This window comes from Anas platyrhynchos, chromosome 1 (genome assembly GCF_047663525.1).
Source record: "Anas platyrhynchos isolate ZD024472 breed Pekin duck chromosome 1, IASCAAS_PekinDuck_T2T, whole genome shotgun sequence".
In the NCBI taxonomy this organism is placed as follows: domain Eukaryota; kingdom Metazoa; phylum Chordata; class Aves; order Anseriformes; family Anatidae; genus Anas; species Anas platyrhynchos.
Genome location: NC_092587.1, coordinates 40,559,079 through 40,567,650, shown reverse-complemented (window position 1 = coordinate 40,567,650; position 8,572 = coordinate 40,559,079). Strand labels below are relative to the sequence as shown.

General features: G+C 42.3%; 1 long non-coding RNA gene across 1 annotated transcript; it reads left to right on the top strand.

The window, feature by feature from the left end:
• Positions 1-5,372: 5,372 nt before the first annotated feature.
• LOC110354419 (uncharacterized) lies at positions 5,373-8,348 on the top strand. Its single transcript, XR_002406335.3, has 2 exons — positions 5,373-5,578; positions 7,679-8,348. It is a non-coding gene; the product is annotated as an uncharacterized lncRNA (long non-coding RNA).
• The last annotated feature ends 224 nt before the right edge of the window (positions 8,349-8,572 follow it).

Below are 8,572 nucleotides of genomic sequence, written 5' to 3'. Positions count from 1 at the left end.
AAAGCCCAGTGGATTCAGTGGAATCGTTTTTCACGTCTTCAGAGCAGGCTCCTAGCTGCAAGCCTGGCTAATGCTACAGCAGAGAACATCTGATTATTACATGGGGCTGGTCAGGACCAGTAATCAAATTACCTAAAGGAAAGCATTTAGGATACATTATTTAAACTGCATTAGATATCCGTGTGGTCAATCCCAGGCAGAATGAATATTTCCTCAATTTGATTCAATTTTATTCAACTTAATTTACACCTTTCGTTCGTTCGGATGAATATTGCTCTGTAGCATGTCTGAAGGAAGCAGGCTCTGCAGGAAATGGTGTGAGCTGCTGACGTCATTTCTTTCAAGGGAGCCTAGGATCAGAAAACATTGCAATGGGAGAGAGTTTTCCCTTGAATAAGACATGAAACTGAAGTTCCTCCTCTGTTTGCAATTATGTGGTAAATATAATTGTGACCTGAACATGGAAGTACATGTGTCAGCAGTAGGCAGGGATAGCTTCTCTGACATCCAAACTTACAATCTTTCCCTTATTACATGGAAACAAAGTTTGCCAGTGAGGTCCCTCCCTCCTTGATGTCTGTCCTGTCCCATCCTCACAGGCTTTTGCATCCAGTTCTGCCTGGCTGAATTCCACCTAAACTGCGGCGTAGGTGCATTTGAGTCATCTTAGAATGACTTTGCTCTGCTAAATATCACAGGCCCTGAAATCAAGCAGAGCCTCTGGTTTTGAGCAATTTTCTAAGCAGAGGCTTCAGAATTTGCTAGCTAGAAAAGGAGAATTTTGAGAGAGATAAAGGGATTCTGATGCTCTGCCAACCTCTTCTCCCCCTCTCTAGACTTTGTTCCAATCACAGAGCTATTGTGCAAAAGACAGAGTGTGCCTTCCCCGACACTCCTTGTGTCAGGCCCCCTGCCACCAGCACGCCAATCACGGCATCTCAGAAATGTCCCTTATCCCATCAATTCAGCCATGATTTATCAGGAATCAGGAGTCGAAGTTCTCTCTTGCTACAACCACATGCTGGGTCTGAAGGCACTGGAAGGTTAAGGGGCGGATGGTCCATGGAATTTAAGTTTCAAGGAAAACTTGCTCATTGTCTTCTGAAATTAGAAGTAGTAAGACAATAGCTACAGTGATTACTTAGTGTTGGTACTTACAAAAAATGTGCTCCCCATAAATATTGAGTTGTGTCATTATCACTGTATATGCTGGGCTTTCATAAATATTGACATTCTGTAATTAGACAGCTGGCTGTAAACTGGAGGAGACAGTCATTAAAATGGCCATTAACAGAGCTCAGAGTAGAAAAAAAAAAAAAAAAGGCTGCTTCTCTGCTTCTTATTCATTCAGAACACTGGAGCTGAGAAAAAAAAAATAGGAAATCTTAATTTAAATAAATAGGGCAAACATTCTACATTTATTGTAATCTCTGTTGTTTCTCTGTTGTTCCAAATTCATCTACACAAGAGCATGGCTATATTTCTGCACATCCATTCCAGGGTGCTCCAGCAAAGACACGTAGAAAAGTACTTGCAAGGTCTTTGTATGGACTTTAAAGCTTGTGCCTGCAAATATGTAGTATCAGGCCTGTGTGAAACAACTGATCTATGACAGGTGTTCACAGGCTAAATACCACTGCTGTTAGCTGAACACTTTGCCTTCTGTCTCAAGAAAAATACCCACCATTCCCTGGTAAGAAACATTGGACTATTTTCTAGCTTTGGCTTTCAGTTACAGCGACTGAAGCATGGTGTTGTTGGGAAATCTGTGCCTTTGCTTCTCATATAAAAATGATTTCACTGCTATAGACTTTTAGTCTGTCTGATAAATCCCAGGTTCTATACATTGTTCACTCATTTATTTATTCTCATGTAAGGAAATTGTATAATTCAAGATTTTCTTCCTCTTTTGACTGATCATAACAACTGCTATTATTTGCATGGTCACAACTGTTTGGGGGAAGATGAGGGATTTTCCGAGCTCAGAGACAGCAGGCTGAACAGCATGCAGTCTGGGGTCACTGGTGGTTCCAAGCCATTAAGAGGTGTAACAGCTGGAAAAATCCTGCCTTCAAAACATCAAAATCCATATATTCCAACACATACAGGAAAAAAAAAATCAGGCAGAATGGGAAGAAGTGAAATGATAAAAATTGGTCTGGTTTTGTGTTGGTTGTAATGACAGGGGCTGCCATGCTGCAGAAGGCAAGTCCACAGGTTTTTGTCTCTCCAAGAAATCCTGATATTATTGAAATTTATTTCATGAAATGTCACAGTTGCCATTAATTGGTATAGACTGAGATTCCTCTATGATGACTGTAAAGATATGGGCAGCTTTGAAAATCATTGATTTAAGTCCCACGACAAGCAGGTAGAAAGCTCTTTCAGGAATGGCCACCCGACGAGCAGGCTCTCATTATTGCCATTAACCACAGCTCTCTGCCTGTCTCTTTGATGAGAGCCAAGGCTAGTGAGCATTACAAGTGGATTATTGTTTTACACTCGGCATGAAAGATGCTCTTAATAATAAGAAGAAATAAGATTAATCTGGCTAAAATCACTTTAAGGGAATGACTGCAAATTGAAGTGATTAGTAACAGTAGGTCCAAAAATTTCTGTTGCAGTCATTCAGCCAGGGTGGTCGTGGAGTTTGGGGACTGCTGATACGTATCTCTCGAGTTTGCAGTGGTTTAGACATAATAATTTCATTTGCATATTTTGTTTGCTGTATACTGCACCACAGCTGAATATCTGCACAGCCTTGTATCTGTACACCTATAGGGAGAGGAGAAGCTAATGGATTTTTCTAATCCAAGATAGAGTCACATATATTCATAGACAATCCTGTTTGGAAGGAAATACAATTGCTGGTGTGTTTTTATGAGTGAGCACGTGTATATATGCAGCAACAGAATCACTTAACAGAAAGCCAGCTGATTTGTTCTTACCACAGCATCCAATAATTCACCTTTTGATCCTGCTCTTTTCACAAGTTTCTCAAGGAGTGATTGCAGCTAGGAAGACATCTCTTCTCTGTGAACATACAATCAGTTTTCTCCCTTACAAAAAGGCTTTGGAGCCACATGGGTGTACCAGTGTGATGGAGATGGGACTTTGTGGAAGAGTCTGGCTCATACAAAACGGGCTGGGTGAGATCATGAGCTTGCATAAATCACCACCAGGGGGATCTCACCTCTGAGCTACAGGTCACCAGCTGCAAAACCTGGCTAACACCATCTCCCTAGTGCCCCTTTTTTATCTCTTCCTTCTGAAGCTTTCCAGGACAGAGGCTTTCACCTTGGCGTATTTGGAAAATGACCCTGCCTTTAGTTGCACTTCATCCTGTGGCCAGATCAGTAACTTCTGATGGGGAAAGAGGAAATGAAGAAATTGAGGAGAAAGTTCCCAAGCAGGAGGATTTGTCCTTGCTGCTTGGTGCTGCCAGAGGGGAGGGTGGTTCCCCCAGGTGCCTCCTAATCTGCTGTATTTCCTGAAGCTGTCCTGGCAGGTGGGGTCTGACCTTTTCTTTCCTGCCAGAAAAACAAATGCGGGACATACAGGGACATCCCCGATGTGCTCTGTCCCAACTGGGATCCACACCAAATTCATCTCTGAGTGCTCTGAGGGATGCTCTGGTCTCTGCTGCTGGAAAAGAGGAGGCAGGACATGCTGAGGCTGGGGACGCTGAGATACCATCCTGTTCCAGCTGTAACAATTACCTGGGCTGTCCAAAAAACAGCAGGTCCTAAATTCTGAACAGAATGAACTAAATACAGCCCTGGAGTAACTCCAGCAATCTCTGCAGTTTATAGGTGAAAGATTTTAGTCCTCCATAAGGTTTATACACAGAGCTAAATATTTTCTCTAACACTGAGTGAAAGGACTGAAATTATTTCTCAAGCTGAGAAGTTTGATGTTCAGTACAGATGACAAACCTACCTTACTGCCACTGGAACTGGCCTCTCTGTATTTCTAGTGCACATTAAGCAAAAAAAGCATTTTTTGGATAGATGGCTTTTGCTGATAGCTATTTCAAAATTTCAATTTCAAGTGCGCTATAGGGTTCCTCTGTGAGTGAGAATTGCTTCTTACCATGTCATTTTTCAAAGAGTTGCAGTGAGACCAATGAATTGGCTTCCTTTAAAAATCCTGCAGCATCCTGAACTAGTTCCACGGTGAAACACATCCCTTTGCCAGCTACTGAGTTCACTGTCTGGATAACTGAGTGCATGGGAGGAGTTGTGCAGAAGTTACCTTAGGTTTTGACTGCAAACATTTACAGCTGGCCGTAGTCGGTAGGACTGAAAATACCCTGAGAGCTAAAGCATGCAAGAGTGACATGTACGGTATCACAGAGCTCAGTGGGGTTCTCAGCATTTCTTCCAGGATGATAATTCAGGTTACACTTGTTTCTGATGGACACTGCACAGGCTTTGATTGCCAAAGGTGAGAGCAGAGGATGCTGGACACTATGCGCTGTCATGTGGCATGGGGGCAATGGCAGCAGATCCCACGTCTGATGGCACAGCCCTGCGCCTGTCCCCCAGCATAATGATCTCAGGGTGCCAGCTGCAGACATGCTGTGGCTGCAAATGGGAGGAGAGGTAAAGAGGCTGAGGATGCTTATCTGAGCAGGGGGCTGCTGCACTGTGTTTCCAGGGAGGCCACTTCTGTTCAGCTCCTTTAAGTCTCATTTTACCCATCTGTTATGCAATGCTCATTTGCCCAGAGTGGTGTCAGGAGACTTCACTGATGTATATGAAGTTCTTTAATGCATGACAGCTCAAGATGAAAAATAAAACAACCAGAGCTAGTTTCCCTCTATATCACTTTTACTTGGACATAAGTAGCTATTTGGTGTTACTGAACACTTTCAGAAAAAGAAAAAAAAAGAAAAAAGAAAAAAAAAAAAAAGAAAAAAGGAAAAAAAAAAAAAAAAAGAAAGAAAACAGAAAAATCATTTTATTTATTCAATGTTCCCATGCATGGGACATCTCCAGTTCAGGACTGGCTTCCTGGGCCTGATTTTTTTTGCCAATAGTATGTAAAGACCTACTGTTACTTGTTTTTCTCATAATACTGCTCATGACCTCCTTTTCCCTTTTAAAACAATACACAAATTCTATAGTCTTGTCCCATAACTACCTTTCCCTGGAGTACAGTGGTCTGCATTGTTTGCAAATTACATTTGGAAAAGCAAACAGAGGGGAAAAAATATATAAGTTTCCTTAGCAGGACAGTAGTGTGAAAAACAGCTTTAAAAAAACAGAAAGTTGATTGCTAACTTCAGCTGTAAGCAAAGCAGGAAGTTCATCAGTGGTTCAGCCTGTGTGTAGACTAAGGGCAGCTGCTTAAAAGTTAGCTGGGGCAGCAGGGCAGAGGCACAGCAAGCAGTGAGTGCTTGGTCAAAGCTTCTGCACCCAAGGCCCTGGCAGGGGAGCTGCTCCCATTACTTCTGCATCACCCTGCAGACACTTGGAGGCCACAGCTAAGTGATGGCAGAAGCCAAGGCACCCTCCTCATCTGTCGGATTGACTCAGCAGCCGGTCTGAGAAGTACGGATGCCAGATGCAAAGCTGTGAGTTGATAGGCATTGCCATTAATGTGTTTTAATTAAATAGTGGAGAGGAGCAGCGAAGGGGCTGAAGCAGTGACAGTGAGAGGAAAGTGAACACCAGTGAGCTGGGATTTTTTTTCTCCTGTATCTGTTTCATCAGCAAGAAGGAGGTCATTGCTGCTGTCCAGCTAGTGTATATTACCACAACACGTGAGAGTTTTGCTGTTTATAGGTTGAATTTAAACCTTTGAGTCAGTCTGTCTGTTACCAAACGTACTCATATAAGCCTTTTATTCCTCACACACACTTGGATCAAATTGCTCGTGTTTGACAGATCACTTCTTTTTTTTAACTTCCAGTTATCCCCGATTCCCCACTGGTCCAGAGCCCTCATGGTTCTCCATCTGCAGAATAACATTAGCAACCACCAGAGCCTTAGACATTGTTATGGAGATGCTGTGCAGTGGTTTTGGCTTTCTGATGTCCCTGCTGGCCTGATTATGTGCGGATTGTGCCCGGCTGCCCATGTGCAGCAGACGCATTTCAGCAACTGCCCTCGGTAGCTCCCTGCTAAGGAAGCCCCAGGGACCTGCCGGCAGGCTGCAGCTCCCACTGCACGGCCAGAGTGTCTGTCTGTCTGTCTGTCTGTCTGTGGCTTCTCTGCTTTCAGCAGAAGCATAACAAGTGGAGTACGAGTATGTAGGCAGAGTCTGAAAATGTACCTTAGGTGGAAAATTAGGCTGTATATAACAATATGCAGTGAAATGTTTCTTTTCCCCATTTAGTGTGAGTCTAAAAAAAACTCTATTTCTATGGATCTCAGACACTATTTTGCCACAGTTTGCGTGGAGTCAAATGTTCTGTTTGGGGATCTTTCAAAAATGTAGTCTTTTGGAATTTCCTCTCATGAGTCTTGTACAAGCTAAATCCATGCATCCCTCTCATGAAAGCAGAACACAGCTATAATACGTCTCTGCAATTTTATCACGGTTAATGCTGAAAAGATACATGCTTGTTCCTATTCCTTTTCTTCATCTGTTGAAGTCATTCTCCACTTCCTGTTCTTCCAGCTCTGTTTTCTGTAATGAGTTCCAATCTCTCTGTAAATCTGTCTTTAGGTTACAGTGCACAAAGTGCAGTAGCCTTCAGTATAACTTATAAATACTGTGAGATTGTTCTAAAGATATAGTAAATTATAAATAAAAATCTAGCTAGGAGTGTATTTGGGTAGGAAACTTTGGATGTGAAGTATAGTTATTGCTCCATAAACATGCATTTATACATGGTCCAATGTAGCACTGAATGTTACTTCAGCCCCTCACCTGAAGCCAGCAAGGAGCAATTCCTACAGAAAACCTCATAAAATCCAGTAAAGCTGCAGAGGGATGTGGGGATTCAACTTGTACAGGACTCATGGCAGGAAGAAGCCACCACACTGGAGACGTGTGATTCATCTCTTCTAAAGTTAGCTGCCTAAAAATGGCAAATCTCCTCTCAGCCTGTTTGCTCGGCAATCAATGGGATAGGAAGGCAACCTGCAGGCTGACTGACTCACTAGAAAGACCATGAATTAGAAAGGACCATAAGTGACTGAACCTTGGGCATCAAATTCAAGCTAGACAAGCACAGTTAATCAAAATCAATCCAGCCCCAAATGACTTTGGTCCTCGTGGGATTTATAAAAAGCTGCAGTGCAGACCTTACTTCAGAAGTGGCAGCGGCTGCCCCATTAAATTTGGTGTCATAATCCCTGCATCAGCCATCCCATGGGATTTCATCCTTCACAAAGGCTTAGTTTTTCTAGGGAGTGGTAAAGAGGAGATGGGCATAAAGCAAAGGGAGTTTTAAAGGCCAATGTTCCTTTAACATTTTACTCTACTGATCTTTTAGAGGTTTAAAAGCTGCTGGGTTATTTTATAAGGGATGAGGGAGAACTGCAAAAAGAAAAACGTAAAAAAAGTAATTCAAGAATAATCTATACACATCGCAGTATGGTTCTGTGACTAAATTTGGGCTCAAAGTTTCACTGAAGTTCATGTACTTCTACACAGCCCCAGATAAGGGCAATGTATCTGAGACCTGGGGCCTAAGACAGGGAAGAGATGAAATCTTTTTTCCTAGGAGAAAAATATGGAAGAAAGAAGGGAGAGAGAGAGATCTTCAATTACCCGATGAGAGGGCAGAGAGAAGATGGAGATGACAGTTCTTGGAGGTACCTAAGGAAAGGACAAAAGGCAATGTGCACAGGTTGCAACAAAGAAAATACCTATTTCCAAGGCAGTAGAAAAGACTTTGTTATGGTGTCCAAGCATTACAAAAACAACTTAAGCTGTGAAATTTTTACTTTCATGGACAGTCAAAAGTCATCTGGGCCTGCTAGAATTCACCTGGACTTTATTCTGAGTGGGGGGGGGTTGACCAAACGATGGTCATAACACTAAACCAGCCACTTCTGAGCATGTTATTTGAGTTGTCCCCTCAATTATTGTTCCACCTCAGTAAGAATGAATGAGTGACCTATTCATGAATGGGTATGTAGATAGACAGATCGATAGATATATAGATAAACCAAATACAGAGGTGTCCTTAAACTCTTTGTTCTAGTGTCCCTGCAAGGTATTACAGTGTTTACATTTTTACTTTATCTCCAGAGACCAGCAGGAGACTCAAGAGACCATACTCATATTACTGTACTCCTTCCTATTTAGGACAAATTGGAGCAAGCTGACAGGCTCCAAGGAGAACTTGTACCTATAAATTGATCTCCAAATAAAGGCCTATGTATAAAACAGCCTCCCAACAATGCAAATATATTTCCTTTTATTCACCAGACCTGGTAAATTTAAACGCAAAGTTCTGAAAAAATTCTTTTGGCGTGTGGCATCTGTAGTTAGCATGACTCACTGCATAGACAACTAGGATTTGATACTTCAGGCAAAACTCCCATAGCAATCAACAGGTATCTTTATCTAAAGATGCTGTGGGATCTGTATCACAACTTGAAGTGCACAAAAG